We start from the raw sequence: 24,206 nt of genomic DNA on the forward strand, positions 1-24,206 counted from the left end.
TGACTAAAACCACAAAATAAACAAAGAGTACAAATAATAACAGATTGAATGTCCTTGTCATTGGTCAGTTTAGGTTAGCAAGGTTTGGTGGTCTTCTACTATATCAAATATATATATATATAATATATCTGTTTCTATTATTTTATATCAGATTATTCAAGAATCAAGAAAAAAGTTTACGGTGGAGACATGTCCTCTTAGGTTGCTAACACAGAAAACATTTTAATAGAAAATGATGCTCCTTCCTTCGCAGGAATGTTAACATGCAGAAAAAAATGTGGTAAAACAAGGATTGAAAGTTTATTTCTGCTAAGAACAGGGGCTTTAATAAGGGTCATCCTTAAGACATTTGTAAACCCTCCTCTGGTCTCAAACTGTCCGACTTTAGCATATTAAAGTCCTGTGACGCCTTGTGTCTGGGCCTGCATCGACCCACCACATGCAATCAACCAAGGCCACTTTAATGGAAATGCAAGTGTGTGTATGTCTGGGAGTGGGTTTGTGTGTGGGAAGAGGGTGGTGGCAAAATGGCAATGGCAAAAATCACTCACCTCTGCTGCAATAAAGAGCATAAAACAAGAGCCATTCAGCTAATGGCACTCCAATTAATCCACTGATCCCAGATTGTGAGGTTCTGTTTATGAAATATGTTTCTGTCAATCTCTGTTGCTCAGACGTTGAGGCCTGTACATTTGAGACCAGAGGAAGTTATTATTTCTATTAGTCTTGTGGCAAGACACAGTAGAAAGATTGATTGATGGTAGAAATGAGAAATGAAAAGGAAGGAATATAAAGAAATAGTTTCTGTGTTTGGGGACTCCTGTTTTTCAGCTCTTGATCACAGTAATTCAAACAAAGCTTGATGTGAAATTACCTGTTTTTCAGCATCAAAATAAAAAAAAATTGATGTTATTGAAGTGTCGGGATGACACTTCTTTTGTGCACTAATAAAAAACAGAAAAAGCAGCTCATTTTGAAAAAACTTCCATTAGCTTTTGCAGCATGTATTTGTGTGTCTTTTCTAATTTGGTGTGTATTTCATCCTCCTTTCCTTATGCTTCAAATGGAAGAGGAAGCTACATGGGTATGAAAAAGGTCTTGGCTCTTGTACCCTGTCATTTCCACTGCAGCACCATAATGATAGGACATGACACAGAGAGGCAGTGCTACTAAAAGGTAGAGGCATGTCATGAATATTACACCATTACACAGAGAAATCACTTCCCAGCCGTCACCAGAGGAGAAGAATAGCACTTTGGTTTCAATGGGTTGAGAACAGTCATTAAAATTAAGTCTATATTTTTAGTCATCAAAGCAAGTAAATGGCCATTATCAGTTATCAGTCCTATAGGGATGCCCAATAAATACCTGTCTTCACCTCCATCGGCTCAGTAGGACATTATCTACTCTTGATTCAGTAAAACCATCGCATCCATGCGTGTAGAGGATGGTGGTGAGATTTGTGGAGCGCTGGACTCACTGGTTTCATTTAAACTGATGCAGCAGCTTTTAGGGCAATTTGTTGGACTTTAAATGTATTGTATTATGTATTTTTGTGTTTGCATTATAGAAAAAAACTAAAAAAAAAGTGCAATAGATGTTTTTAAGCCTCCAACATGATGCTTTCCAAACTATTTTTTTTTTCTTTTTTATCCATGATCCATAAACCAAATCAAAAGCACTTTAACAGTTAACAAAGTAAAAATAAATTATGGCTGGTAAACAAACTCTTCTTTGATGGCACATCGTACAAATGATGCAGATTCAACAAGGCTAGCATTGCAGTTGTGCAAGTATAACAAGTTGATATAATCCTAAATTAAGGCTGAAGCTCTTGATGGGGATTTTGTCACTTGTTGAAGAATTTGTGAATCAAGGGAATAGTGGCCATTTATAAGGACCTAATTTCTCATTTTTTGGATCCCTGATCCCTGAACTGAATTTGCCCATGAAAACAAAGTGATCAAGACCCCAACTGATGTGGATGTATGCAGACTGGCTTGTACAAGCATTTTTATTGTGTTCAAACTTTAGTAAAAAATCTGCCGCATAGATAAAATTATAGAACTCGTTCCATCCTACAGTATGCATTATAAGGCATTTATTTTTTTGCATTTATTCTGGTTTTGATTAGCTTTCTTTCATATACCCTCCCTGATATATGACACTGTTAAAACTTTTTACTTGTAAAAGCAAAAATTAGTGTTAGAATGTCAGGTTGGGGTTACAATTAGGCCAACCATTAATGCTAAACTTTATTAGGGCATAATCTGAGCCAATTTTAAAAATGATGCCATTATCAGATTTCTTCTTTAAACTTCAACTCTAAAATAGCTGAGGAAAGAGCCTATCTTGTCTATAATTTTGTGAATCTGTTGATTGTAAATCAGGTCTTCCCCTTATTAGACACATTTTCTGTGTTTTTGAGCCTAATGATCCAAACTTATTCTTGGTCACGCTGTCTTTTTGCCACTCAGTGAGCATAAAGTGGGTATAGTTACATGTCTGATTACATCAAACACATCCTCTCTATAACTCTATCACTACTGTCTTCAACCTGTAAATAGACTTGTTTCTGTTTCACAAGATGTTGTGAAACTGTATTCCTGTTCTTTTAGTTTCCATGTGTTAGTTTTTATTTTAGAAGAGTAATATTAAATCACTTGCAGAAACATCAAATTTGCTTATGTAAAATCTTACACACTTTTACATTTTTGATTGCATCACCACTTTTCATCTTATATTTGAGCAGTAGAAATTGCTGCCCTCAGACCTCTGCATCCTCTGCAGACATCTTGGCGGAACGTTACATGCAATTGGACAAGTGACAACACTGAACCAATAAAGAGCAGCGAGACGGGGCCCATTAAGCATAATGAATATCCACACCATATCCAAGGCCTGCAGGCTGATCCCCTGGCCCTGATACTAATTGCTGGATGTTGATTTACGTTGGCTGGAGTCAGTTAACAAGAAATCGAACTGACGAGGTGGCAGTTCGTTAAGAGATATCAATAGTGATGTCATTTGCATTGAAACTAATGAGGCGAAGCTTTAGGTCCTTTGTTGCTGGATAAGTGTAGGCTGACAGGGAGACATATTAAGGTACAGCTTCAGCAGCAAGAATAAGATTCCAGTAACAAACATATTACTTAGAACTGAGAAAAAGACATTTAAATCTTATTGGACTTAACATTTAATGAAGAAATATTGCTCTTGGGAAAAATGACCGTCTAATCATTTGTTTTTGAATCAAAATTTTTTGTTATTTATGTCAGATGAAGCAGTTGCATCACTACAAGCATATTTTAACTTTGACACAAAATTAATTTAAGATTTGTAGAATGCAAAACTTAAACGTATTAATAAAGAAATATATTAACATTCTCTGCTCCACATGAACCTACATACCCTGTTTTTGTTCATTTCTCCTAAATACTTAATGGGGTGACAATAAATAAGATATTTTTATCATTAAAAAATTAAATGAGGTTACACAATAATTATGTTTATGTTGAACAAAACTAACAATATTGAAACAACTCAAGATAGTGTTCCAATTTTTTCTGCATCACATTAATTCAGTTGAAATCAAAAGTGTACTTGCCATATTTCATAATTTTTCATAGAAACCTGTCTTTGCTATCATCTTAACAACTCTCATCTATTTGATTTGTAAGTCCACTGATAATTGAAAACCTGGATTTGATTTTAGGAGATAGTTTTCCATTATTCCAGCCCAAAACATCACTCCACCACCACCTTGCTGACATCACAGCATTGTTGGGACATGGTGGCCACCCACCAACCATCCAGAACATTCATCTGGACCATCCAGTGTAGCCCGGCATTCATCAGTGAATAAAAATGTTAGAAAAGGAGTTCTGAGCCCAATGGAAACATTTCTCTCTGTGAGTATTGGTTATTGGTGGCTGAATAACAGCTTTATACACAACTTCAACTTGTGGAGTATCCTGCATGGAGAAGTTCTTCGTGATTGCAGAGACACCAGCAGCTTTAAATTCATTTACCTGAGGAAGATTATTCTTAAAATGTCTTTATCTGAACAAACCCTTTTACACTCTGAATCACAAACAAACAGGGAACAAAGTTTAGAAATTAATGGCAGGAGTTTTATAAATAGAGAGTGATCTAATTATGTCTTTAATCTCCTACCACCCATCATCCCATCTTCCACAGACAACATATTTCTAGGTGAGAAATATCTCAGTTTGTATTGTGTGAATAAGTTTGGGTATGAAGCTGAAACACCAGAAGTTACATGTTACACTTCACAACAAATCCTCTTTGACAGCAGAGAAAGTTTTGTTGTTTCTCTTTTCTGCGTCTTTGCTGTCAAAACTTTCCCAACCAGCCACGCAACTTCTTGAAGAGGGCACTGAAAGGTGGAAAATAAGCTACTCGCCCTCCCTACACGATCATCTTATGAGAAAAGTTTTACTTTAGGATTTTGATCTTGTACACTGGCCAATCTGTCAATAAAAAAAAAAAGCGTTTACAAAAGATGTGAAGGACAAACTTTCATTGAATGTTTGAGGAATTGTTAATAAAGTTATATTTCATGGATGAACTCATAAAATTTTACTGAAGAGCTAATGTTGCATAATTGTTTTTAAACATTTTAATAGAAATCCTCTTTAAATCAAATCTATTTTTTATCACAAAGAATGTTTTGATCAGAGGCACAAAAGAAGATGTTACAAGCTATTTCTGTTCAACATTTTCAGTTTTCCTGAGTTGGAAAAATACACCAAGCCACTTCTCTGATCTGATACCAGACATTTTAGTGCTGTAGAGTGTAGTGTAAGTAGAGCGGTGACAGCTAAAGGCTGACTGGAGGCACATTAGAAACAACTGATTTTTGTCCTTGATGCATACTCCCACAATGCAGTGCACAAATGAAATAGAAGAGTTCAGTTTAATATGATCAAAGGCTGAGTATTAGATTTAGGAAATTTCATTTCAATGTATATTTTTTGTGAATGCACTTTGAATGATAACTAACATACCGTGTAATTTTCTGTTTATATGGAAGGATAAAGCATACAGAAAGTTCTTTAATGGCTTGCAAAGTAATATATCAGTGTATTGGCATATTACAGCATGCAGTCTGAGCAGTCCTAACACAGGCAGCAGCTGTTCCACCCGTCTCCTTGAGCTTTACATCAAAGATCTGTGTGCACAGATGCACGCAGGAATTGTGGGCAACACTTTTTAATGTTGTGGAGATGTTATCTGACAGCAGCGCAGGCCCACGGAACATGGAAAACCCCGGATGCAGCTGAGAGCACTCACTCACTGTTTTATTTACACGACCTGCCATCATGCCATATTATTAACCAGACTTCATGTTGAATTAGTGACACAGGATCAAGTCTATGCTGGGTGACCTCATACACATCCCTGCTACTAAAAAAATCCCACCATGAATAGAAAAAGGTTGCCTCAGGGATATAACTGGGGGTTTTTCCTCTGTCCCTTATAGATAAGAAGAGGTTTAGGGTCTGTGGAGATTTCATTTCTCCATAAGACTTGTTGCCACTGATTTCCAGTCCATTTGGAAACCCTCAGCCTTTTCTCCCTGTTGGCTTCTTGACAGCCACCCTTCGTTGTAAACCATTTCTGAGGAGGCTTCAGTGAATGAGAAGTAGATCAACTGAAGGTTCAGATGCATCTCTCAGGGCCTGTGTCTTTGTCTTTGCTGTTTACTATTTTTTAAGGACACCGCTTTCAGATCCTGTTCTTCTGCTGTAGTTTTTTAGGCCTAAAGCTTCTTCTTGTATCCTTCACTTGTCCAGTTTGCTCAACTTTTTTGGAGGGACACACAGCAGACCATTTTGAGATATGCATGTTGAGATGTCAGTTAATAGCTCTTTGGGAATCACTTTGTTGCAGCAAAAATACTAAGTTGTTCCAGGGTTCAAAATTTCTCTAGGGGCTTTTGAGGCAACCTTATTTTCAGGCATGCAACATGGCTTTGCAAATCAAGTGCATGTGCATATGTATTAGTGCACAGCAGCGTGATTTCTGTCAAAAAATATGCTACCACTGTCTGCAGCTGATTCAGTAAGAAACATCTCATATAGGACAGAAAGTTCTTTTAATAGCTACAAAAAACATCAAATTAAGTGGTTGCTGCTTAGGCCTCTCACTCTGAACCACAACAAACAATGCTGCTTCCACAGTGCTGAGAGGATGATGCATCACCTCTTGTTCGGAATATTTAATGTATTAAATGAATAAATACACAATGCTGACAAATAATGGTGTTCTTATGCTATAAGAAAGATCAGGTACCTTATGGAAAATAGACCTGAAAGTGAACTCTTTTGTTTTAGAGGTCCCCTTGAGTGTCTCAGGTGAGTGTTTTAATAAGGGGAAATTTTGAGGGAGCCAAGCTCCCCTTAGCTCACCCATAATTCGAACCCTGGTTGTGTCTGTCACATTATGTTATCTTTGGTATTTTTCATGGGTGCAACTAAAGAAATGGGAGAAAATTTATCCCTTGAGTTAGGTACCTTTTTTGTGCTTAAATGATTCATAGGCTAGCGTTAAATCTCCTTAAATAAAGAACCATTCCTCTGAAAATGATCAGATGTAAGGACTTGACTGGAAATGAGTGACTTTTGCACATCACTGTAAATACAAGTCAGTCTAGCAGTGTTGTTGGTCCATTAAATGATTATCCCTCCATGTACATATAATCTTTGTGTTTTTCACCAGACCATCCTTGTTCTCCTGTAGCAAAGCATTATCTTGACCTAGTTTTTGCCTTTTGTCTTGCCACTAGACTCCTCTGATTTTCTTGGTTGTTTAGACTGATTTGAACTTTTTGTTTTAAGTCTTTTAAGTGGACGTTTTGCAGCAGACACAGTACAATGCAGGAAAGCTGTGAGTTGAAACATCGACATGCATACAGGGCAACAGCAGGAAATAATGCTAGAGTAAAGGTCCATATGAGAATAAGAGTGTGAATTGACGAAATCTTTGCCAGCATTTTTTGTAGTCCTGGCAAATAAACTGTTGAGTGCCGATCCTTGGCTGTCAACATTAGAGGGGATTCATGGTCTGGCCTTGTTGGGCTTGGCTGTCACTGGAATAAATCTCTGTGTTGAAGAGCTGACAGATGGTGACAGTAAATGAAAGATTTTGGTTTAGAGTATAACCGAAGGGCAAAACATCCTGATAAAGTTGTTGGTGCCAAGAGCAATTTTATCTGAAACTGTGGCTGTCAGCAGTGTCTTTATAGCCAGGCTGTCTGGATGAATGAAAGCCCACAGTCAACAAGGAAGGAACTGTTCCAAATACTTCCCTCATCATGTTGAGATGTCCTCAATGCCATGCACTTCATAAATTGCAACAATTCCCTTGTGTATGTTTATAGTGACCTTTTACTTCAGCTGGTAATATAAAAATGCAAACCCATAGAAAGTTGCAACACAGATGCAGATGTTTTTGTTTTTCTCCAATTCACTTGTGATATAATTTTTTTTTGGAGGGATGAGACTTTTTAGCCCTTAAATTGCTAAATTGAAGGCAGTGTCGCTTTTATTGTCAAACATTTCTTAGGAACAGCAGTGTGTAACTTGGTGGGGTAAATTGTGATTGATTGCTTTCCTTTAAGTGGATCTAAGGAGGTTTTCCAGGCTTTTATATCCCATCCAGGAGGTTTACAATCCAGCTGCAAACTCAGGTTCTGGTTTTGTGAGGACAGCAGGTTAATAGTAGCATAAATAACTGTAAATAGTAAAAACACCTGGAGGGAAAGTGCAAATTATAAATAGTTTCTGTTGAGTGTTTGTTTCACTCTCAATATTTTTTTCTCCTGAAAGCCAAGACTTGAGAGAATGATATGCAGATGAGAACAGACCTGGTCACTGATGTGTTATTTCTACAAAATACTGTTAGTAATACATTCTGTTTAGTTTTTTTTAGATGGCCTTTTTGGTGCTATATCTATTTATACGTTCATTTTACATAATTTTAGCCTCATAATGTGACAACTGAAGCCATACTGAGAAAAATAATGTTAATGTTGACTGTCATTCTACATGGATTTTTACATAAAGAAAAAAAAAAAACAAACACACACACACACACAAAAAATAAAATGAATAAAAAAAAACAAAACAAAAAGAAAAACAACAAGAACAAAACAAAAAACAAGTCAACCAAATAGCAGACAATGGCTTGGCTCCTTATAAGGATTATATTCAAATTCACGTCAAATTTATATTATTTATTAATAATAAAATAAGAATTTACTTTTAAAGGGTTTTATGAAGTGATGTTTCTTAAGGCAGGTTGCTTGCACTGAACTGTGTGAGCCTGTGTGTCAGCTGACACCGTGTAATTGCCATTTCATGTCGGGAAGTCTCTTAAAGTTGTCAGACTTGCTGCTTTCCTCCTGCTGCTAGTTCATTCACACAGCATCCATTTGCTGTAAGCGCTGCTTTTTCCTGACCTCATATCGGGGCACTTCTTCCCGCCTCCTTCCTCAGCATCGCTTTTCTTCCTCCTTCATCCTGGAACCTGTAGGATTAATTTCCAAACAAGGAGCTCATTCACAAATGAGCCTCTAGTACTTTGTTACTCTGTTTTAATGTATTTTAAAGTTTTGTACATTTAGTACTTTCCTTGTTACCTGTTACCTTTAAGCTGCTCTGTGCTTTTACCACTTTTTATGATACTTCCTATATTTCTTTTATTTTTTTTTATTTGTGTTTATGGTGTTATGCACCTTGGTCAGCTTGAGTATTGTTGTAAGGTGTGATAGAAATAAACCTCAGTTGATTGATTGATTAACACCATGGAATGATCACGACAGTGCTGATTTTAGGAAGAAGAGAACAAGCCCCAAGGCACAGATATGAGCTGCACAGCTGCTTGTTTAGAAGATGAACTACAATAAATCTAAAAGTTAGAAACTATTTCTATGTTAATGCAGATTTGCTGCTTTGATTATAAACACATTTCTGAATGTTCATCTTCACCATTAAACAAAGCTAGATCTGTTTTCTCTTGTGTAAATAGCTAATGCATGAGCACCTTGACCCATCTAAACACAATCCTTCTTTCAGCATACTGACCCTGCCATCAAACTGAGCTTTTGTTATTTTTCTCTAACAGAACCTAGCAGGTCTATCTCTATCGTCTTTGCTTCCTCTCCCCTTCGCATGAGAAGCGACAGACATGAAGGTAGTCTGGATAGATGGGAGGAGACGTGATGAGGATGGCATAACTGTGATGTGAGCCTCCTACAGCAGCAGCGGTACAGGCAGTGCTGACAGCTCACCATCTCCCCTGCAGCTCCCCCTGCCCTCCCTTCATCCACCTCTGCTGCTTCCTGTCCACCTCTCAAAGCTCCTTTCCTCCTGTTATTCATTCATCCCATTCCCCACCATCCACTCTTATGTCACACGAAGCAGCTGATATCATCTTCACATACATCTTTATGTCTCTTTTAAATCATTTTTACAGCCATAAGAGGATGTATGGACATGGAAAGACTTCATGATAACAGGTATTGATAGGAGAAACTGCATATTTAAAGTACAGTTTATAAAAACTGCTGATGTGACGAGCTTTACAGAAATGAATGAGTCAAGATTAATTAATTTAGTTAGCTTGAATAGTTTTATATCTTTGGCTGCTTGTTTACACCGCAGGTATGCGTTGTTTGTTTATGCGGTTTCCTGCAATCATTTCAGGAACTGTGCTGCTGTTTGAGGAAGTTCTGAAAGTTCTGATGGTGAGAGGTTTTAGAGTTTTTCTTGACAATAATAACATCATAAATATGTCGGTGTGGTAAAGTAGTATTAACAATAAGGCTCCTTTATTGTCGAACAGGATATTTCCTGTCCTACGATGATACCTGACTTTCACACCATCTTTCACACGTGTCACCATTTAGTTCCCATCATGTCTCTTTCTTTTAGTTTCTAGCCAGATCATTCTATACTTGTGGCAAACCAGACAGGGAATGAGCCCCATTAGCTGATTGAGTTTCAGGTTTAACTGTCATGACTCAAGATATGCAGACATTTCATGGTATCTGAAGCTGACGTTAAAATCAGGCTGAATATCTACTCATTTGATAGATGCCTTATGTGTAATACTAAGGGGTCACAGGTTCAGTCTTGGACAATTGATTGGGATGCCATCAGTTAAAATACTGAAGCAATTTCCTACAATTTGTCAATATGACAGGCATCAGACAACCTAATCTACCCTTGTGTCCTTTTAATGCATATTATCTTTTCAAACATTAGTTGTGAAAGATTAATGATTTTTTGCAGTACAGCTCCGGGTAATAATTATGGAAACACCAATTATCTGACTCTTTCAAAATAGATCTAAAAAATATCAATTAAATTGCTAAATGATTAAATTATCATTAGAAACGTTAGAAAAGATTATAATTTACTTTCAGAAGATAGTTTGGTTGTTTTCAGTCATGTGCATCTAAAACTAGGACCATGCACACACAACATAGCAGAGTTGTAAAAAGGAAACATAAAGGGAGGATCATAAAGCTGTCAAAGTATTAGAAAAGAAAATTGAAACGAATATGTCCTGAAAACTGGAAATTGAAATTATATCCACTTCACCCAAAACTAAAGAACCACTAACAGGTGGGCTTCACCTGCATTACACAAGGAGGTGACGATGGACTTTTGTGTTGGTGCATGTCCAGTGTAGCATGTAAAGATGACTTTGAAGGAAAAAAGAAATTAACTATGTGCATTTGTACATAGTGAAATGAAGCCGTCGCTGCCCAGCAGCAGCTGAGAAACTGCACTATGTAACTATGATGCTGCGGCTGAGTTTCGCTTTGCTCACACGTCACACACAAGCAAGCAGATATAAACAAACTAGCTGTTTTGAACGTGCATAGTGGCTGATTTAGCAAGAGTAAGAGAGGAAACAAAGAGAGCCAGAGACAAAGCAACACATAAAACATAAGAGTGTTTTTTACTGTCTGAAGCAAGCTCACAGTACAGGTAGGATACAAGATGGAGGCCGGATGAGCCATCTATACCCATTGAGAAAAGGGTAAAATTTAAGAAATGCATCTTTAATTGCGATAGTTTAATCATTTTTGCTGCTGATTGTACTTCCAGGTATGTGCAAAACTGAACTTAGTAGCAACTTAAACCTCATTTGAGTTTGTGTTGCTCTCCTTCCTCCTCTTCCTCCACTGTACTTGATCATAATGCCACAGTGCTTCCCAGAAACAGAGAGTCTTTTAGAACGTGTAGTGTTTCACATATTTTTTCATGCATTACTTGTCCTGCCACAGCGCATTGTACTCAGGCGATGATTAACGATCACAAAGAATTCTGTACAGAAAAGGCTCCGTGAGTTTGTATCTGTGTTGGCCCTCTCAGTCGGAGCTTGCAGGGTCTATTTTGGGAAATTTACTCGAGTTATCAGTAATGGAAGAGCACTTAAGACCACAGCAGTGATTCTCTGGAGGAGAGGACCTACAGGGGAGTCTGTCAGTACACGTCAGAGTAAAAAGCAATCATGACTCATGGGGCAGGGCCTGTCTTTAACATAGCAAATGCTTTTTTTGTGACATTGTGTTGTCATCACGCTTTCTTCATTGGGGAAGCAAAGTGAATGTTTATTTGGGGGATTAGTAAGTAGGGGAGGAAACTGTTTGTTGTCATGCAAGTTACCAAAATGCTGACAAAGCTGTCCTCAACATTATACATAATTAACATCATATTGTTGATTTAATTTCTTTTTTTCCTATCAGTGGAGAAAGGGAAAAGTTTTCTCTTGTCAAACTCCCAAAATAAATGTTCTGATCAACTATGATCGCTGCTTCTGTCAGTCACACTTTTGTCTGTCTGCACACTGGAAGCTCTGACAGGCTCACAAGAGGCTGCAAACCCCCAGCTTTGTTGTCTCAAGACAGTGACACCAAAACCCCTGAGCCACAGAATTTAAAAAAGCCTCTGTGCTTGTAGCACACGATTTGAAATATATAAATATGTCTATTTTAATAATCCATACCCTTACACATCAAATGGTTCTGCATAAATCCAGCTCTGCTTTTTTCCCTATTTTTACCTGCTTTAAATAAATAAATGAATAAATAAGTTAAACCATCCTCAAGATTATTTGGGCTACAGTTTGTTTACAAAAACGTTTGTAATCATATTTGGTGTCAACATTTTGACAACAAGATTGACTTTAAAAGGGCCGAAGCACTTTTTGTTCAGTGTGGACACCTCTTTAAACTAAATGGCTTCTTGCCCATGAAAGACTTAATTTGAATATGATGCTGTTGATTATAAAGCTTTAAATATACTTGGCATCTGTAGCCATTGCACACTGGAAGTTCTTACATTAGCTTTAATAGAATATATTTAATGGATATAACTCAATTTTAATCCAGTTTTTATCAACACTCATCTTAAATGAAGTACATCTTCACAACTGTAAGAGCTATATATATATATACATATATATATATATATATATGTATATATATATATATATATAAATTTTGGTCTTGAAAGAATGCTGAGCCATGTGGGATTACTACAGAAGTCAGGATTAAGACATGTGTTAGTAAAATCACCTGGAACATTGTTGAAAATGTAAATGATATCTCCTCTTAAAAGAAAACCACATTATTCTCAGTGACAGCCAGAGGACAGCAGCCCGATTCATCTAGGGATTAGTAATGTCTGATGCGGAAATGTGCAAGAAGTAGAAGCTTGAAAAGTGAACCTGAGCAGTTTCACAGATATTTTAAGGGAGGTGTTACGCAGGTGAATATTGCAGGAAACTATCAGCTGGTTTTGATTAACACCTCTATTGTTGGTCAGAGTCAGGAGAATCAATGGATAACCCTCAAATTCATCTAACAAACACCATGAGGATCTGCAAAAAAGTGAACCTCAAATAATATATCATAGGACGAGTAAATACTTCACCACACAACCTTCATCTTCATGGAGGCTACCAGGACCTTCACGATTCATTTCAAACAAACAGTCATTAGCAGAGTTTTTCTCTTTTATTTTTAGGTGAAATAAAACTTTTGCTCGTGGCTTATGTCTTAGTGATTTTTGTCCCACAGTGATGAGGCACACATCTTTGTAATGTTTGCTGTCATGTGACTTCTTGTTTCTGTGATTTGCCAACTTTTTAACAGTGTTTATTATTGATTTAAAGAAAATTAAAGGACTTTAACTTGAGTAATATACTTTTGTTTAAGTCTTTTTGTTATAATGTATTATGTGGTGTCTGCAAAGCACTTTAAACTGCCTAATTGTTGAAATGTGCTATATAAATAAATTTCTTGCCTTTCTTTGCTTAGAAGAAACATCTGATCCACTTGTATTTTTCTTTGGGACACTGGATTTAAGAATCTCTGACAGAAAGACCACATGGCTTTATTATAATTCTGAAAAAAGTGCAGAAAAGAAGCAGTTTCTAAAAATAGTGGAAGCAACAAAGATTTCCAATTCGACACAAATAAAGAATAAAACTGCAGAATGAGCAAGTTGCTGATTAAAACTGTTTATTGGATTCCAAATTTTATTTACTTGGTTGCATATGTGAGTGCATACACTTTTTTAAACGTGTGTGCTTACCTGTTCTTGGAGCTAACGTTGAGTATATTTCTCCCGCTCCACTGAAAACACACTGATTAATGAGCAGACACCGCCATCCTGCAGGGCTATAATTCATATTAATTCATAATTCACTGAAGGAATTTTTGTGGGGGCTTTGTTTATGCATATTAGGCTGATGCTTGCTCTTTGCTGATGTTTACTTTTCATGCTTGATTGTCTTGCTGTAGATGTCGCCTGTGTGTAGACCCTGTCACCGTCTTTCTGTGTTCTCATCCTGCTAACCATCAGGATGCAGAATCCTGCTGGCTTATCCACTATGGGCAGTATTTTTCCACGTTTTCAGTCTCCTGCCCGTTCTTTCTCTCTCACATCCATATGGGCTTCAGTAGATGAAGGAAGGAGGGCTACAAATGAGCGCAAGGACAGGAAGAGCCCTGCTGGGGCTCAAACCAGGAACACAAAAAGGGAAAAGTTTATTTTGGAGTTGTGTGTCACAGGCAGTGTTTACAAAAAGGCTGGTGGATTGCCGTTTCAATGGTAAGATTAGTTATAAGGTTAGGCATAAATGTTTAACACATGATTTACTGTATTAATAAGAGAAGCAGCATGGATGCTGTGCCTCCTAAGCAATTATTTTCTCGCCAATATAATGGACTCCTTTTTGTCTTTTTTGTTTTTTCTTCCTCTCCAATTAAGCTAATGGGAACAAGCCAATATATTTGTGGTTACATAAGTTGAGTAATAAATTAAAATAGCAATAAAAAGGAAAGTCAAGAAAAGATGAAGGGAGGAGAATAAATTTTAGTAGTATAGAGAGAAGGGTCATTATGTTTATGTGAGCAAATTTAGAATTATATATGATTATGAGACATATAGTGATAGCCTTGTGTAAGTCAATCAGATACCGTATATACCGAATGTAAATAACTTTTTAAAATAAGTTAATAAGTTATCTGCTGTGTGTATTGTATGTGGAGTAATGGCTGTAACTGAGTACTGTATTTTTGAGAAGTTTGCAGCTACAGTTGCATCAGTCACTTTTATAAAAAAACAAAAACAACAAAAAACTAATTGCACCTTTAGGGGTACAAAGTTACTGCTGGTAAGGTACAAATAAGTACCCTTAGCAGAGTGTACTTATTTGCACCTTTGTATCTTATAACGACTGTTATTGTACCACTGATGATCATCTTGTACCCTAATTTAAAAGTAGAAAATGTCTCTCATCACACCCCAAAAGGAAGATGATTTCTTTTTTATCTCACACACGCAATTGTAGGCCAATAAACACATCTGAGGCAATGTGTGGTTCAGTGTGGAGCTACAGGCTGATGATAAAAAGGAAGTTTTAAAAGAATAAATAAAATGCACACATCTAAACTCATGTGTAAACCACTTACAGCTATATGGCCATTTACTAAAATTCGCTTTGAATGTTAATGTAAATTTAGCAAACTGTGAAGCCTTCATTTGTTTAATAAAGCTTGTTTGACCATTACTTTTTCTTTAGTTTTTCCCAACACAAGCTATGTCCTGATATTTTACTCTAACATTTAGCAGGAACAGTACAAATATGTACCATTTACAGCCTGAGAAAATGCATACAATGCATTTTAATTTTCATCTTCACATCAAATAAGTCACCCAGCCCTGTTTCCTTCACCTCCGCACCATCAGTAAAATCAAACCTGGCCTCTCCCGGCCCGATTTAGAAAAAGTTATCAATGCACTCATTTTCTCCAGACTCGACTACTGCAACTCCCTCCTCTCTGGTCTTGACAACAAATCCCTCTCTCGCCTCCAACTTCTTGAAAACGCAGCAGCTCGGCTTCTCACTGGTTTTAGCAGAAGACAACACATTACCTGTTTTAGCCTCGCTGCACTGGCTCCCTGTACGTTTTAGAATTGATTTGAAAGTTTTACTGATTACTTTTAAAGCTTGTTTAGGTCTGGTACCCGGCTACATTACAGATTTACTGACACCCTATGAGCCTCCCCGCAGCCTTAGATCCTCAGGCTGTGCCAGGGTCGAAACTCAAGACCAGAGGTGACCGAGTTTTTTCCGTCCGAGCCTCTCAACTCTGGAACGACCTGCCTGAGGAGATAAGGCTGGCACCATCAGTTTCATCTTTTAAGTCACTTCTTAAAACACACTTTTATCGACTGGCTTTTTTTTATAACATTTTTATTTACTTTATTTATTTTCAAAATGTACCCATGCATGTGTCTTGATTTTATTACCTTACTTTGCTGTGTGCTGTTCAGCACTTTGTAAACCTTGTTTTTTAAAAGTGCTATACAAATAAATATTTATTATTATTATTATTATGTACTTTTCAGCCTCTCAGATGGGTAAAAATATTCACCTTGAGGTCTAGATGTGATCCCCGAAGGGGTTCACAAGTCCAGATTGTTACCTGGAACAGAAATGTACTCCTACTGTACTCTTTTCTCTGACAGTGCTCCAAAGTGATGTTCATAATCACACTGAAAGTAGGTTTCTTTTAGGCAAACATGGAACTTTTGGTGCTATATTCCATCGTGATTTATCGTTCACCAGTAACACTTACACTGATGTTTTCACATCTTAACAAATCTGAAAAAAAATTCCCTTTATTATCACTCCAGAGGTATTCAAACAGACCTTATAGTTGCAGAGATATGGTCATTTCAATTTTGAGCAGAGGCCTTAAAAAAAGGGACAGAGCTCGAAGAGTTGAGGTAGCTGTGTTCAAAATGCAAAGACACCCAATATAAATCCATTTGGATAGCAATTTACTGGATCACATCAAGAAGTCTGGCTGGATATGATCCTGCTTTTGGTTACAAGTTTTCCTTTCTTGGACCACATTTTTTATATCCTGGCCACTGCAGACAGAGAACATTGGAGCTTCAGCCTTGAAGCTGCTGTGACCCAGCTGTGTAGTCATCATAGTTTGATTCCTCTCAAAGCTGCTCAAATCCTTCCAACATATCAGTTTAAGACACAGAATATGTTCAACAGATTCCTCCTGCTGCCAGCAATAATAATTAATATGTCAGTGGTCATAAGAATATGGCTGATTGGTGTTTGTTTATACACAAATATATGTTTTAATGTAAAATACTTTATATATAAAAAAAATATAAGAATTTGTTTGCAAGTATAATCCAAGAGTTGTTGTATTTTTTTATTCATTGGAATTATCAGGAGTTTTGGTATAAAATACTGTGTTCAATATGGTATCTATATGTTAAGAGCAGAGCATCATAACACATATGTCTTGAGGTATTTTTAATTTACTTAAGGAAAAAAAAAGACATCCTCACATCATCAGTGCTGTCAAACTTTTGTGAACCCCTGTGATGTTTGGTGCCTCCAGGTTTGGGAACTATTACTTATAGAGCACTTTACTGACTGGCTGAACAATGTTAAAGTGTCTCCTCAGTGCATTAACATTGCATCAGGAATTAGATAGTTGTCTTTTTCAAGCTTGATTGGGTCACTGTTGTTTCCTTGCTACTCATTTTCAGACTGAGTGCATAGTGTTATGTACACTAAAGGCAACAACCTGCCTTGATCATTATCTTACAACGTGTCTTCTTCAGCCCTTCAACTCTCTTCCTGCCTGTGTGTGTGTTTATACCCCATAACCTCATGTCTGACTGCATGTCTGCATGTCTGTCTGCACTTTCTCTGCTTTTTCTTTCCCTCTCGCAGGGTTTCTAAAAGCGACTTTGATCATTTTAACAGCCTTATAAAGTTGACAGGATCACCAGAGAAAATGTCCTCCTGCACCAGAGTGGATGTTGGAGAAGTGATGTTGAAATGACCTGACATTTATGGGGTCACCAGGGACTGAGATGACAGCTGGTAGAGAATGCCTAGGCACAAATAAAGTTGAATCCGCCTGTAAAAACGACACAGAGGTGCCAGTCAGCTGACTGCACAGCCAGCCTTCTTAAAGCCATGTTCACATCGACTTGATGGGAGTTGATTTTTTAGATCTTTTCTGCAGCTGGTAAAATCAAACTCTGAATTTCATTCTAAAAATTTCTTACTTTTTTGTGTTGCATGAAGATGAGGACAATGGGTCTTGGCTCCTCTAAAAATTAGTCCCTCTTTTTTGCACGTACATGTCTTTCAGTTTGACTTCTATTTATTTCTACAGGATCTGACTGATTTTTTAGGAGAAGCAATTGTTCTCATAATTCTGTGCATTTCAGCCTGGAGATCTTTGCAGTGTTTTCCACCCATCAGACCAGACAGACAATCAGTCCTACTCTTTACTTTGTTCTGAGTGTGACTGACTGATAGAGTGTAACTGGGCATGAGAGGACATGCATCACCGGCCAAGCATCTATAGGAGCATGAGTGTGTGTCTGTCAAAAGTGTGTCCATTTGTGCATTTATATGAGCGTTTGTGTATGTGTCCTGGGGAGAAGGATGAATTCAGAGCTAACTGGGAGATGTGTGAAGTGAAAATCTTACATGTTGTTGGAACCTTTGTTGTGGTTACTCACAGGCAGACATGCATTTGCCTCGTCTGAATATGTGTGTGTGTGTGCTGTGGACCCACTGCTAATATGGATCAAGTTTTTGGATTTTGCTTCTATTTTGCTCTGGGCTAGAAGAGTTAATGATAAGTGGTAACCAAAGTATGAATCCCACTGCGGATGGATCACAGTCCACATTCAGGTTGGATCTTTGAATTTTGTGTGAAGTTGGCTTCTGGCTATTCTCAGGTGCCCCACAGGGCTTCCCTAAAGAATGAATGATGTCTATCTGTTGTTTTCTACCAAAATGCCTCCGGAATCATAGGTAGCATCTGCTGAACCACAAAATTCCCAGACTGCACCAGCTGTATCTGGCTGTACACAACCCCCATTAACTGACAATGTTTGAATAATTTCTGCAATTCACAAGATTTATTTCCATCTAGTGTGGCATCAATTGTTCTCCAAGATCTTGCATTGATGATGCAAAACCTTCTTCAGCAGACCCCAAAGATTCTCAATAGGGTTCAGGTTTGGACTCTGTGGTGGCCAATCCATGTGTCAAAATGATGCCTCCTGTTTCCTGAACCACTCTTTCACAATTTGAGCCCTATGAATCCTGACAGTGTCATCTTGGAATGTAGTTGTACCATCAGGGAAAAAATCCATTGGCGGAAAACCAGCTCATTCAGTATATTCAGGCATCAGCTGACTTCATTCTTTGGACACATAATGTTGCTGAGCCTAGACCTAACCAACTGCAGCATCCCCAGATCATAGACTGCCCCACAGGTTTGTACAGTAGGCACTATGCATGATGGGTGCATCACTTCATCTGATTCTTTTCTTACCCTGATGGCCCCTTCACTATGGAACAGGGTGAATCTAGACTCATCAGACCACATGACCTTCTTCTTGCTTCAGAGTCCAATATGCTCCCTAGCAAATTAAAGTATTTTTCTCTGGTTAGCCTCACCGACTAGTGGTTTTCTTATGGCCACACAGCTGTTCAGTCCCTTTCACATTGTGCATGTGGAAATGCTCTTACTTTCACTATTAAACACAGTATTTTCTGTTGTTTTTCTTTGATTTGATTTCATGATCTACTTGATGCATGCCAGCAATTTGACCCTTCTTAAACAGACATCTTTTCCACGACCACAAGATGTGTCTTTCCACATGGTTGCTTAAGACATGAGAAGCTACATTGCATCAGCTGTGCTGTAAGCAGTAATTATCTAATAGGAAACTTGTACATATTTGCTTAGTAAAATTCAGGTGGCGAGGCAGTGTATATGTTCCAACAAACATGTTTATAGAAGTAAGATACATTGGCATAGAGTACAAAGTTTTAAGGAAGAGATAGTCAATACTCAGTGAAAGCAATGAAGTGCTTTACAAACAATGCAATCCAACTGATGTTACGACTCTGCTCTAATCACAGTAATTATCATGCTCTCACAGTGTGCTTTTACTGTCATATGAGCATCATTCAAAGTAAAGTGCCACTATTTTCTCAGTGTAATAGCCAAGGATAGTGACATCCATCTAGAAGCTTTTGTTTGTAACTAAAGAAGTCTTGAATTTCTAAGTTTTTCACTACTTTTTGTTTTTTAACATATTACTGTTTCTGCCTGTATTACGTAAGACTAGTAAGACTTTGACTAAAGTGGTAAATTTTAGTTAAATGGTTGAAATTTTTAATGATTTATGAAAACAGAAAACTGAACAAAACTGACTCAGAGACCAAAGAATGACCTTTCTTTTGCAAAAAAACAACAAACAAAACAAAACAAAACAAAAAAAACCCCAAAAAGCAAAAAAAAGAAAAACAAGAACTTGTTCACTTGTCTTTATTAACATTATTATTTCTCTTTTCCATTAATACAAAGCTCATAAAATGGATAGATGGCATAAATATGATGAGCTGTAAGTGAGGATACACCCATGTAACAGTGGTCAGATAATTCAGTTGCATCACATCCTGTTTGATTGATGACAGTTAAAGTTTTTGTGTATTTTGGGAGATGACTTGTGCTTCCTCTTCACACATTTCTATTGGAAGATGTTGCAAAACACAGGAGTCGATAGTGTGGATACGCTCAATGTATTTGTTTTATTTTATTTAAAAAGAGACAATATACAGTAATAAACAAATAAACTAGTTTAAACTGAATGCACATTTGTTGGCAAAAAGTCTAAATTGAACCAGTAGTCCAAATGGCACAGACTTCCTGCAGTTAAAAGGCTTTGGCAGTTGTGCAGATGTATAAAACTAAAACTGGGCGTGCTATGTCTGATTTTATCAAAAGAAGTGATCAGGCTAATATGTAAATGTCAAAAGAAAGATGTATCTGGCATACAATTAGCTTATTTTTGCTTTTAAGAGAAAATTGTGGAGTCAGAGCTCACAAAAGTATGCTACAAAGGCAAAGACAGCTCTTAAGAAAATAACAAAAAGCTTCTGATTTGCTGGTTTAAAACTACCAATTAAGCATAAAAATGTCTGGAAGGTGAGTGGTTTTGGGAAAGTGGGTGGAGCGTTTTAGTTAGATAATGTGAAGTGAAAACATTGATTAGAACCTGTCTTCATGTTCACATCTCTGATTGAAATGAACAGACCCAGAACCTGTCAAAAGTCTCTTATAGAAGTATGTTGGTCACATGATAAAGATAAAGAAGTTAAACAATTCTTCAGAGGGCATCTTGTCTCTAAACAGTGTCTGGCTGGACTATACAGGATTATGCAAATTTGTACACAATGATGAAGCTGATTAAAGCTGCATGTAAGGAAATAAGATGAGAGGTTTAGTAGCTCATATTCGACTTTATTGCAGGTTCACTTAAAACTCTAACTTTAGTGATTTAATCCAAATGCAGACGACGCAAGAGAAAAAGTTGTGACAGTTTGAGGTCACTGTGTGGTGACACCACGACGAGTTAAACAGCTGAGCATGCATGCAAACACCAGCAGTGTTGTGTCTTCTTGTGCCTCATGAGAACCTTGATGTGCTAATTTAATAACTTCCAACCAAAGAAAGTTTCGGAAGTTTATTTTTAGACCTGTGTAAAATGTGCTTCTCTCAGTTCATCTTGATAGAAATTGGTTGTTGGAGTGTGAGTTGTTTTTTTTTTTTCATTTTATCTTAAATTCATGAAGGGAGGGGAATTAATACGATGTAGTAATTGCAGTGTTGTATTTTTTTGTAAAAAAGAAAAGTAGCAAGTAATTAGTCGATGCTGACAACAAAAGGGAACTATAATAAAAAAAAAATATTTTTAAATAATAATAAAGACAAAAGATGAAGAAAATAGCATGTTTTTAACTTAGAATTTCACAGTAAAGATACATTTGGAAAATCTGCAACATGTAAATCATAATTAACTTTTGCATTTTTCTTTCTTTTTTTTTTTTTAAGATATTTACACATGAACAGTTTGTAATGAAGCAGCTGTTTTGTTCCACTTTTCCTCCATTTGTTCTATTCCTGACCAAATTGTGTGAGCATACATTGGAGCATGTTGCTGTTTATCTGGTGCAATGACCCAGATTCCCCAGTGGGAACATTAAAGTTTTATCCTTATCATAGCTGAAGTAATGTGTGGAATTTACCCTACGTCTTGTTTTAATGTGTCCAGGACTTATCTGTTATTCTGGCCCATTCCCTCAGTGACTCAGAGTGGCTCCTCTACAGCTCTGCATTAGATATTATGCATATTTGATAAGGTGCACTTTCTAGTAGGATGAATTTTAGTTACAGCTCATTTCAGTTGTGATATTTCTTCCTCTGTGAATGTATATAGCCCCTCCACAAACCCTCTAAGCCACCGTTCCTGTGCCCATCAATCTAAGAATAATAATCAATCTTTCCTGGTCTCACTGTCATTTGTCTAATGTTCTTCATGGTACTTAACCATAAATGCCTTGTGTAAATCACACAGCACCACTGACAGGTTAACTCTCCTGATACCCAAACGCACACACAAATACACATACTCTCAAAAACAAAATTAGAAATGCAGTGAGGTGTATCATTGACTGTAAAACCGTCTTTCATATCCTCTTTCATTCACTCACCTACGGCAAGTCCTAGTGCTGTATTGATTGTTAAGCTTTTCATTTCCCCTGCTCTTTTCATTCAGATCTTCTCTGTATGTTTCCAACAGGTCTACTTCTTCATAAAATCAATGGTTGTTTTGTGCCCTTATCCATCCTCATTGTAATTAATAATAATCAAGTTTTCCCTATAAAACTTTCTTTGAATATTTTTGAGGATTGTGCACAACCGGGCAGAATATGGAGCAAAATAGAAATATAAACACACGCAGCGAAATTCCAACTTGTCTTATAAGTTGCTTCTGGTTATGATAATGACTCTTCAGGCCAGTTTCACAGATGAGGCTTTAGTCCCAGACTAAAATGCATGTTGTAGCTGACTGAAACTCAACTTAACTCCAAGTCACTTGCAGAAACTTTGCTTAAATAAGTCGCAGTTTTTATTGCCACCAGCACATCAACATAAAGAAACTTAACTCTCATTTAGATTTATTGAAGCTTAATGCAGGACTCCGTAGTCTCTAGAATACTAACTAAAACAACCTTAAACTGAGTTTAGGTGCTGGTTTAACTAGTACAGATCAAAGTCTGTTCCAGGCTTAGTCTTAGTCCTGTCTCTGATGTCTAAGTCCTGTTACTGAAACAGGCACTTAGTCTCTCTGTGTCAACAGAAAGGAGTTTGATATTTCTGCTTGTATCAACCAAAGCTGGGAAAGCTTGTCCTCCCTGTTACACTCACACACTGCGCTGTGCTGAGTAAGAAAGCAGATGGAAATACTGGCGTATTAAACAAGTTGTATAATTAAGCTGTATTAGTTTGAGTGATACTCTCTAGTATAAAAAAATCATCAAATAGAAACTCATTATACAGCAGAGCTCTTATGTGATTAAAAGAGTAAAATATAACCTTAAAGATAAAATATATCTGTGATATTTAAGTAAGTTTACTTTTAGTAACCTCATCACTCGCCTGTTTTGTCAAGTATATGGCCAGTTAAAATCCTTTCTTCTTCTTGTCGTCATATTAAAGTCTTCTAGTTCAACCTACAGACACATATCTTAATCTTTTGAGAAGATGTGACATTTTCTTTTAGAATTTTTGATGTTATTGAAAGTTCCCCCCTACCAGTGAAATGCTTTCTGTGTCTGCAACTATATTATAAACCCAAAGTGTTATTAATTTACCCTTATGATCCACAGGAGGAGATGTTTTTCTCTTAGGGGGGCATTTAAACATCGTGAATACACATATGCTGTTTCCAAAACATATATGTTTAATGTTCTTGTTTTTGTGAAGATTCAGAAAAATGTCATGTTTTTGCAGGTATACCTGCAGAGCTGAAAGTTGAGTTCAGTTTCAGATTATTTAAGTGTTCACAGGAATATAAGTTCTAACCACCATTTTTCTACCTTTCTTAAAACTGAAAGTTGCTCACTCCTCATTAATTAATCTCAATAATTAGAATCAGAAATGAGTCATATTGGAGTCTCCTGGTCTTTACTGTTATTTCCTATTTTCATTTCTTCAGCTCTAGGTGACTAAGTTAGCTTTCTTCATCCTTCTTTTTGTCCATCTCTGCTAAATAAATTTATCTTAAATGATAGATTTTATTTAAGACATTTGTGGTAATGCTGACTGTTACATAGATCTTTGCAACTTTTGAAAAACTAACAAGGAAGTCGGCCTGAGGGTTTTTATTGTCTTCTCAAACTGTTGAACCCATTCTCTGTATCCTAGAACCAAAATAGGAAAAACTAAGAGCTTTTGATTTTTCAGTTGTACCATAATTCAAGACAGAATTGATCTTAGTGATCAATATTAATCAGTAATGCAGCCCATGGCTGGTGCAATACATTCCTAAAACATTTTAGTTGACATGAGTGTAAAGTAAGTAATAAAGACCTGAAGGTATTTCTCTCTAAAATCAAATATTTTTAAGAGTGCTGGGTTGCCATGCTCTAATACTTTTGGTTTTATTTACCAGAACAGAATGATGCTCAATATAATCCTGAGGAAAATCTGCTGAGGGAGAATTGACCTTAGGGGTGCCCAC

General features: G+C 37.0%; 1 protein-coding gene across 1 annotated transcript in view; it reads left to right on the plus strand.

Moving 5' to 3' along the window:
• Positions 1 to 24,206, plus strand: part of LOC121633777 (exostosin-1-like) — a 273,065-nt gene that overhangs the window by 52,789 nt on the left and 196,070 nt on the right. The window lies entirely within an intron of this gene.

The sequence above is a fragment of the Melanotaenia boesemani genome, chromosome 22 (assembly GCF_017639745.1).
Source record: "Melanotaenia boesemani isolate fMelBoe1 chromosome 22, fMelBoe1.pri, whole genome shotgun sequence".
Taxonomy (NCBI): domain Eukaryota; kingdom Metazoa; phylum Chordata; class Actinopteri; order Atheriniformes; family Melanotaeniidae; genus Melanotaenia; species Melanotaenia boesemani.